Source organism: Corvus brachyrhynchos, unplaced genomic scaffold (assembly GCF_000691975.1).
Source record: "Corvus brachyrhynchos isolate BGI_N302 unplaced genomic scaffold, ASM69197v1 scaffold302, whole genome shotgun sequence".
NCBI lineage: Eukaryota > Metazoa > Chordata > Aves > Passeriformes > Corvidae > Corvus > Corvus brachyrhynchos.
Genome location: NW_008237244.1, coordinates 4,579,208 through 4,588,918, shown reverse-complemented (window position 1 = coordinate 4,588,918; position 9,711 = coordinate 4,579,208).

Genomic DNA, 9,711 nt, shown 5'->3' with positions numbered 1-9,711 from the left:
TCGCCGCGCTCCACAGTCGTGCTGTGGGCAGGGACGCCTCCACTAGACCGGGCTGCTCAGAGCCCCATCCAACCTGACCTTGAGCACTTCCAGGGATGGGGCAACCACAGCGTCTCTGGGCAACCTGTTCCAGTGCCTCGCTACTCTCATCATGAAAAACTTTATGGTCTCCCTGGAGCCTTCTCAAGGCTAAACAATCCCAACTGTCTGTCTTTCTTCACAGGAGAGGTGCTCCATCCCTCCAATCATCTTGGTGTCACTCCTCTGAACTTGCTCCAACAGGTCACAGAATCATGGAACAGGTGAGGTTGGAAGGGAGCACAGTGGGTCATCTGGTCCAACCTCCCTGCTCAAGCAGGGCCATCCCAGAGCACATGGCACAGGCTCTGTCCAAATGATTCCTGAGTATTTCCAGTGAGAGAGACTCCACAGACTCTCTGGGCAGTCTGTTCCAGTGCTTGGTCACCTGCACGGTAAAGAAGTTCTTCCTCATGTTCGGGTGGAACTTGCTGTGCATCAGTTTCTGCCCATTGCCTCTTGTCCTATTGTTGGCACCACTGACAAGAGCCTGGCTCCATCCTCTTGACACCCTCCCTTCAGAGACTGATAGACATTGATGAGGTCCCCTCTCAGGTATCTCCTCTCGAGACTGAACAGGCCCAACTCTCTCAGCCTTTCTTCATAAGAGAGATGAGCTCCAGTCCCTTGACCAACTTTGTATCTCTCTGCTAGACTTGCTCCAGGAACTTCATCTCTCTCTTGTACTGAGGTCCATGTCCTTCCTGTGCTGAGGACTAGATGCAGGACTCCAAGTGGGGTCTTATGGGAGCAGAGTATAGGAGAAGAATCACATCCCTCAACATTTTTTAGGCTGAAGCACCTTAGCTGGGCTGTAAAGTTTCCAAGTCATAGACGTAAAGCCCTAGAAAGCTCATGCATTAGATCACTTACCCTATCCTTTTAGGAAAAAAGAAGAGGCAATGAATGTACATGCAGCACTTTTCCTTTTAGCTGCTCATCTCTCAGAAAGGAATTTCCAGACAGGGAAGTTACAGCACAGGAGAGCTGGTGTGGCTGTGCTGCACACCTTCAGTCACTTAATAGAACTGAATATATCAGAGAGTTAATAGTCACTTCAGACTGCACCAAGTGCTGGCTGGGCAAGGATGTGTGTCCTTCAGAAGATGCTGAAATGAATCAGTGAGCTGTAGCCAAACAGCATTTTACGTGCAACATGTTTTACCAATTTAGGGTTTTTCATAGTTTTAGTAGTGCTGAGGAACTTGGTTTCTTACAAAATAATAACATTTTGTAATAAAATACTATGTGTGCAGCATGAGTGTGTCAGTTGCTAGAGTCCAGATAAACTTGATCTTTTAACCTAAATGTTTAATGATATCTTTTTTGTCTACTTTTTTTCTTTCTCTTTCTTTCGGTTGTTTTTGGGGTTTTGTTTTTGTTTGTTTGTTTGTTCTTTTTGGTTGTTGTTGTTGTTTTCTTCATTTTCTTAAATGGAGAAAGTAGATTTTGGAAAAATGCTGCAGTGCCTTCCTGTGGCTGGGAATAGGCCGTGTGAGTTGACCAAGAAAGCAGCTAGTTTTACAATCTGCAATATTTTTGCAAAAATGTCAATTTTAATTGGTATTTGATGATCCTTTTCTATGCAGAACAAGCAGTTCCTGAATTACAAGATCAACTTTATTTTTATAACATCAGCACTATCAAGGCACATAAACAAATAGCATGTTTGATTGACCTTTCAGTTTATAAGTTGAAGCAGGAAATGAGAATGCCTACAAAGTCTCTTCAATTTTCAATGATAGTGGTTTCAGGATAGAAGGGGGAGGGGAGAAGCAGCACATATCTGCAAATTCAAGATAGGCGAGACAGAAAATTAAATGTACAGAATAAATGCCCCAAAGGACTAATCTGTATTGCAAAATTACATTGTGTTAGAACACATTAATTAAGGTAATACAAACCACTTAGTGTAGACAAGAACTGTCATGTTTGGCAGCCAGGTTACCTTGGGTCAACAACAACAAAAAATGTCAAAGCCTTAGTCTTTGTTTATACTGACTGTTATATTAAGCATTACATGTTAATCAATTAACATAATGTATTTTTCCAGTGTAGGCAAGCCCTAGGAAAGCTTGGGTTGTATTTGAGACTCAGACTCCTAATGAAGATAAAAAGTCACTGTTTATATTTTTGAAAGTCCCCTGAGAAGCAGTTGAAGGAATAGAAGTGTCCTGGGGTGATGTTATGAAGCTGCTTTATTCCTTAACCATCCTCTCAATGCCCCAGGACGCTGTGCCTCTAAGATGGACCCGGGGGATGGGGCCGGAGCCACGGACCCGAGGGGGCGGTTGAACGGTTCGGCCCAACGGCTGCAGGGGCTCGGCAGGGCTCGGGAGGGAGTGTGCTGGGAGCACTGTGCTGCTTTTTGGGTTCCTTTGTGTTCCAGCTAGCTGGGAAAGGGTTCTGTTGGGTTTTTTTTCTTATTCTTTTTTCCCTTTCCTTCCCCTTGCCTCCCTGCCTCCCTTCCCTCCTTGCTGGTCCGGGGAGCCTGCGGGGGCGACCCCAGCTGGTCCGAGCCCGTGTGTCTGTTCCCTCTCCAGGAATTTGTTGTATTTTGAGGGGTTTTTTTTATCCTGTTCTACCCTGTTTTGTTCATGTGTTAATAAAGAGTTTGGTTTCTTTTTCCCACTGTCACTCCTTGTGACCCATTTGTCTCATTGATGGAGGAAAAGGGGAGGATCACTCATTCCGGAGTGTTTCCTCCTGAAGTTTTGTCTCACAAGCCGAGACAAGAAGCTCTCCTCTTTCTGTAGTGTTGCTCTCAAATTCTTTCTTTTTCATTTCACTTATTTCTTAATTCTCTATTGTAACAAAATGGTGGAAACAACTTGCTTATTCATTCCTTCAAATATCATTGTTGTTGGCAGGAGAAAGGCAGTTCTGAAAGCTACCCTCTTCTCAGCCTGGCAGCCATCACACTTTTGTTCCATATCTGACAAGTACTTAGGTATATGAATTGTTTACAATGAAATAAATTATGTGTGTGGACTCAAATACCTGCTGAGCAAGAGCCCAGGTATTTCATCCTGCACTCATTGAGATCAACGATAAATTTTCTGGTGATTGCAGTAGTGCTGGTTGTGGCCTTAGATGCTTTATCCAAAGCCTTTCAAATCAATTAGCCTTTCTATTGATTCAAATAGCTGTTAGATCAGGCCCTCAGCAAAAGAGATACAGTCACTTACGTCTGGGGCTTGCTGGACACAAAAATTGACTCAGAAACTGGCTTTCCTTTGAGGAATTTGACGTTCATATTTGTATTACAGAAAGTATTCTGAAGAGATCTCTGGAGCAAGGGAATCATTTATATTTCCTATAACACATGCCCATGCATGATTCTGGGTTTATTGATAGGAGTTAGCAGAGATCACATTGTACTTTCTGTGTGCTCAGTGGCAGCTTAATGGCACAGCCATTGCTGTCTGTGTGTCCTGGGAATAGTAAACGACTGGGCAGCAGTCCCCTGTTGTTTGAATTGTATTGATTTTTCAAGATCCTACACATTAATGCAAGGCATGACCTATTGTCTGGGTTCCCACTGTGATGAAATACTACAGCAGTATTTAGCAGGCACAATATGTGTCTAGCCATGGAGTACAGAGTGACCTTCCTACCACAAGACCTGTGAGTTACAATGAGAGCATTGAGCTTACAACAAAGCACTGCCATGTGCTGTGCCTCTTGGAGAGGCCCTATTCCACAGTCGTGCCTGTTTCAAGGGTAGGTGAGAATGCAGATCTATCTCTGTGTTAGAAACACAGAGAAGCAGGAGGGAGAACCACACCAAACAGAGCTTGCACAGACTAAAATAATAATCTCTGTCTAAACTTTCGACAAGATATATCCTCCAGACAAAGATAAATAAGAATTCTTTCCAAACAATGTGTAACAAACAGCTTGATATCACTCAGTGTGATTTGCACAAACACGTCCATCGTTCCCACACAGAAAGAACCTGGCATATCAGTACAGGAACCTCCACACCAGTCACCTTTGCTGATGTGTGCCATCGTTTTAAGGTCAGTCTAGTGCAGCTACCAAAATGGAAGTTTCAGATTAATGGTAAGTTAAAAACTGATGCTCTGAACTTAACCTTGATTAAGACAAAGTCTAAAACCTTCTGCTCAATGGCTTCCATCTGGCTGTGGCAGAAAGTCTTGTGCTGTATGGGAAGAGATTCTGTGTGATACTGCAAGATCACAGCTGTCAGATAGATCCTGGTCTGTCCTACTGCATGCATTATGCAGAAACAGCCAGGGTTTCTAATTTAAAAAATATCTCAAGTTTATGATTAACCACAACAAAATACTGTTGTGTTGGTTTGGTTGCTTTGTTTGTTTTTCCTATGGAAAAGATACTAGCTACTGTTCAAAAGAGCCCAAACTTTTCTGTCCAAATTTAGGTACAAATACTTCAAACCTGCTGTTTAAAGCATGAACAGTCTAAACAGATCCAAGCCTAAAAAAGCACAGTCTGACATTCGTGTGCTTGTACAAATGTCAATCCCATTTTTGAAGTGGACTTCTAGATTTAAACATCAGTCTCAACTAAAACAGGCACTTTCATTACTGCTCTTCTTCCCTGACTTTATTTAGTGCAAAAATTTCTGCAACATTGGCTTCAAGATGACAGATTGATTGTTCCTGCTATAAGTCACAAGTTTCTAATGCTATTTTCCCAAACAGCAAATTACAATTTTGAGTATGAGCAGGCCTTTCCAGACTTTTATGCAAAACAGGTGTTAGAGACCTGTTACTATATTTTTACAGCATGAATTCAGCAAATTCAAGAATCCAATTTTGACATGACTAGAACCCTCATGATTTGGCTGAGCAAGATCCAAGGAGGCAGAAATTACTGGATATGATCCTCTAAGATAGACTGAAAAAGTTGAAGGATTCCATTTTCTGTGGAAGAACTATTATCTTAAAACATCCAATCTGTTGCCCTTTTCAGCAGAGTGCATTTCAGAAAAAAACTAATTTTCCTTGGAAACTGTCAAAATGCAAATTCTGCTTTTTGTATTGCTTGAGAGCAAAACCAGGTACAACTCTGCCTTCAGATTGCCATTGGCAGGAAGCCATTATGAATCATAGCCAGATTGAAAAAATAATGGTAAGCTTTAGCCACACTTTTCTTCTTGTCAAAATAAAAATCCTCTCACAAGTCAATATAGATTTCAGTGGTCTGAATAACTCTGCTTTTTTCTAGAGCACCTTCAGTGGCAGCATTTGAATTGTTAGCTTGGGCTGAAGTGTGCTGGGCATCACAGCAGGTAGTGCTGTACCGCAGTGCCAGCCAGCAGAGAGCCAGAGCCAGATGCCTCTTCTTGTCATTATGGGAATGATTTTTGTCCTGAGGCCAGAGGCATTAATGAAATATTTTCCATTGGGATTGTCTGTCCACTCTCTGATTTGTCTCTTGTACTAGAAGAAGTCCAGTGTATTTTCACTGTTCTCACCTGAACCTGTCCTCTCCTTCAGCACTCGGTAATAAAAGACCCTATTGTACCTCTGGGTACAGCCAGGAATCACTCTTCTACTGTTCTCTTCTTTGCCATGTGATTAAAGAGCCTTTCCAGAGCAAACCTTCCACCTAACCCAGCCAAACAAAGTGTTGGTAACATCCAAAGGGGAAATGACCTGTGAATTTTTGACTATGGCATTGAACATACATTTATTACATTTATGAAATTCTTGCATGCTTCAGATGTTGATGGGTTATTACTATGGTTATTAGCCCTTCATTTTTTTCTTCTTCATTTCAGTGGTGATGTTGGAATGATCAGCACCCCACAGTCAATGTATAGGCAGGTCTGCCTGATCAGGTTGTTACTACAGGTTGTTTAGGAGGAACTTGCCTTGGTCATATAACTTATTTTCCTCTGCTGGATTTACCTTTTAAAGATTGTCAGTTAATGTTCAGTGAGAGAATAAGCAGTCTCTGTCTGTATCATATCTTTGTTTTAAATCACGTAGGAAGGACGGACAGTGTGCAAGGACACTTCCTCCTTAAATTGTCAGCTCAAAACATGTGGGTTTTTTGTGTGGCTAGCCATGCTTAAAACCCTTCCATGAATCTTTTCTGCACAACCTCAGAGTCAGCAGACACACTGTTCACATCTCTGAGGCATTTTTAGTCTCACCAGTGATCCATTTGTTTCCTTTTGGCTCTCCCACTGATTCATATGCTTCCCAAAATAGAGACCACTATCTTTGTTCTGTTGTGACAAGCTACAAAAGAATTAGCAACATCGGTTTAGCAGCAAGTAATATGAATCATATCATATGCTTAGATGTGCTTGGATTTCAACTGTAAGATTCCATCTAATTGTAAATTACCATTATTTTTGAAAGATTTCTAGTCTTTTCAGGGTACAAAGCCACACACTGTAATTCTGCTTTGTTATTCTTTTCAGCCATGGATGCTTCTTACAAATACTTACAATTGATTAAAAAAAAAAGGCCAAATGCTTCTGAGAGAATAACAAATAATGTCAATTGCAATGGAGGCTGAGGTGATCATGGTGGATAAAAAAGATATGACCTCTCCTGCACCCAGGTCTCAGGCACTGCACTTGTATCGAAGCAATACTTCACAGTGTCCTTAGCTTGCATGTTCCAACCCCATTTTAACATGGGATATCTACAAATATATATGTGTGTCTTTGTGTATTTCATTATTTATTTATGCAGTGCAGTACAGCATATATGCATGTTTATGTAGCTCACACACATGAACACCAGCACTCTGCGCCAGCTGAGTGTGGCTGAATGAGTAAATAGCATGGGACGTCTTGTCTGCGGGATTAAGCATTTCACAGGAGCCAGGTGTGAGCGTCATCCTTGCATACTGAACCTCTGCAGCTCAGGATCTGGTATTACAGCCATCTTTTCAGAGAGCATTTCAAATTGGTCCTGCACAATAATGAGTTTATGAGATCTCAATCTCTTCAAGATTCGTGCTAATGAAGCCTTCAGGCAAGGGACAGATTGTCCCTTCCACATGCCCTTCCAGTTTGGAAAAGTTAGTGTTCACAGAAAGGTTTAGCTTCCCTACATAACAAACTAACTCCCCAGAAGACAGCAAAGGTTTTAGTAAAACTTGCCAGCAAGGTCATCTTGTCCAGCCATTTCAGCAAGAGACCAGTAGCTCCAGATTTAGTTGTTAACCTGTTGCGTGGCTTTGGGCAGACTACGTAACTTTGCCTGAGTTCCTCATACGTAGGATGTGGTCAGGCAGTCAGGCACTCCACTGGGATGATGCAAGAGAGGTGTTTGCACTTAACCCGTTTTACTCTAGGCTGCCTAAGAACTTTTAAAATGGCTGTAAGTTGCTGGAAAGGTTCTTGGATGAGGTGAAGTAGAGCTGCTCCTGGGATATTCTTCCAGCTGATAATTCAGCAGGTGTGAGATCCAAAATACAGAGAAAGTAAGTTAGTATGCTTCAGTTCTTAAACATTTACACCAAAACAGCACATTCTTGGCCATGAATGACAGTATGACAGAATGTGACAACTTGACAATGATGCCCTCCAAGCACCTGGTATCTCCCAGGGCTCAGCCCCAACAGCTGACGTGCTGAGAACCATTTGCCTCACCTGTGCCAGTGCTTCAAGACATGCTACCCAACATGTTTTAAAGATACTTCTTTCATCCTGCTGTCGTGAAAGTGCTGAAGTATAAGAAAAAGTTTTTTATGAAAAAAATTTCTGGCTGAAGCAGGGCCTTACAGTATCTTCCAGGGTTTTTGGAAAAACACAATGAGTGATTGTGGCAGAGTGTGGAATGTGTTGTGAGAAAACAGGCAGTTCAAGAGAACAGCTAAATAAAAGACTCTGAAGTTGAAAGAACCGTTTTTTCTGTGCCTGAATTTTGGACATAATATCACTCAAATGTCAGTGTTTGAATTATTAAAATGGTGTAACGAGATGTAATGGCCAGAGCTGCAAGGACAGTAAACACAACTGCACTATTATCAGGACAAGCTGAACTTCCAATGGTGCAACAGGTCAAACAGCTATAATCATACCACTGTACCTGGAACAGGGTAACTGGAGGGGCCACGTCCAGGCTGCACATGAACATACTGTACCTGGGCTCTGGGGCTATAATTAGAGCAAAGCTGAAGGTTTATAGATCTGAGGCATAACCAGCATGATAAAATTTAAAAAAATTTGAAAGTCAGTTGGAAGAAATATAAGCTTAGCATTCAACTAAGCAATTTCACACCAGTTAACTACATAGATGGATTGTTTGTGGAAAAAAAAAAAGAGGCTATTTGTTGGGGTCCCTTCCCCCCTGCCATGTGGGAGAGGGGTCCTGGGGGGAGGCACGAGGTTTCCCTGCCCCTGCTCAGCCTCGTTCCCCATTGGTTGGTTTGTTGTCCCCTGCGCGGGCAGAAGGACCCTTGGTCCCGTGATTGAGCAGTTCCTCAGCATAGCCCCGGCCATGTGGCTGGAGAAACATCTCTGAAACATCTACCAAGAATCAGTTCATAGATATTTCTTTTCCACGGGCCTCGTTGTCTGATACGTGTGTTGCAGTATCCGTACTGTAACAGCTATTTAAAAATAAGAAATCCAATATTTTATGTCTGGTCAAGAATAATCCACTGCAAAAAACAGACTGAGGAGCAAATGAGTAGGGAGCACCCTGAAGAAATATTCTGGATGTTGCATACTCTTTCAAAAAAAGCAAACTACATCCTGAGAGGTACAAATATAAATAGAGGCAATAAAATACATGAAGTGATTCTTCCACTTTCCTCAGTATTGACAAAGATCAGCAGGAGCTCAGCAAGCCTGGCTTGGGCCGCCATGCTTGGGAGAGATAAAACATTCACCAGGCTACAGAAGAGAGCAATGTGTATGATCTGAGTTCTAGAAAAACACAAATTACATGGGAAGAATGGACAAACAGGGGTGCTGGCTCTAGTAAAGAGAAACCTAACAGAAATGTGAGAGCAGTCTTCAAAAATAAAGATATTGCAGATTAATAAGACATTCCATTGCAGCAGAAATAGACTTTGGTTAGACATTAGGAAAAACTTTCTAAAAATAAGGCTACTGATGCATTAAGCAAGATTGCCTGGGGATTGTAAATCTTTTTAAAAGAGATCAGATAAAACTTAGTCAGTAATGACAGAGATAAAATTTATCCATCTGTAAAGAGTGGGATGGTATAGACAACGTCTTGAGATACCTTTTCATCTTTATTTTCCATGAGTATCCACAAGATGCGTGTTTGGTTTTTTTCAGACTTGCTTGTTTATTCATGCTAGTGACTTGCTTCTTCATCTTAGAAATGGAAATCCCATTATTCAGTTCCAGTCAGGGCTCAGTTCAGGTTTTTCTTGTACTCCATAGCAACACAATGCGACTGTTCAAGGTGCAAAGACATGAACACAAAATTTAAAACTGTGTTAAATTAATAACTGTGAGCGAACAATCATACCAGACAAAATACTTATCATTGGCTTCAAGTCAAAAGAGTTCATGAGAACAACTCCTAAGTCGTGAGTCTTGGGTAATTCACGTGGTCCCTTTGACACTTCAAAGAGACTGAGATGCTTGGATGAGATGTGCAATTTTACTGGGACAGGCAAGACAGAGTCAGGAACAAACCATCT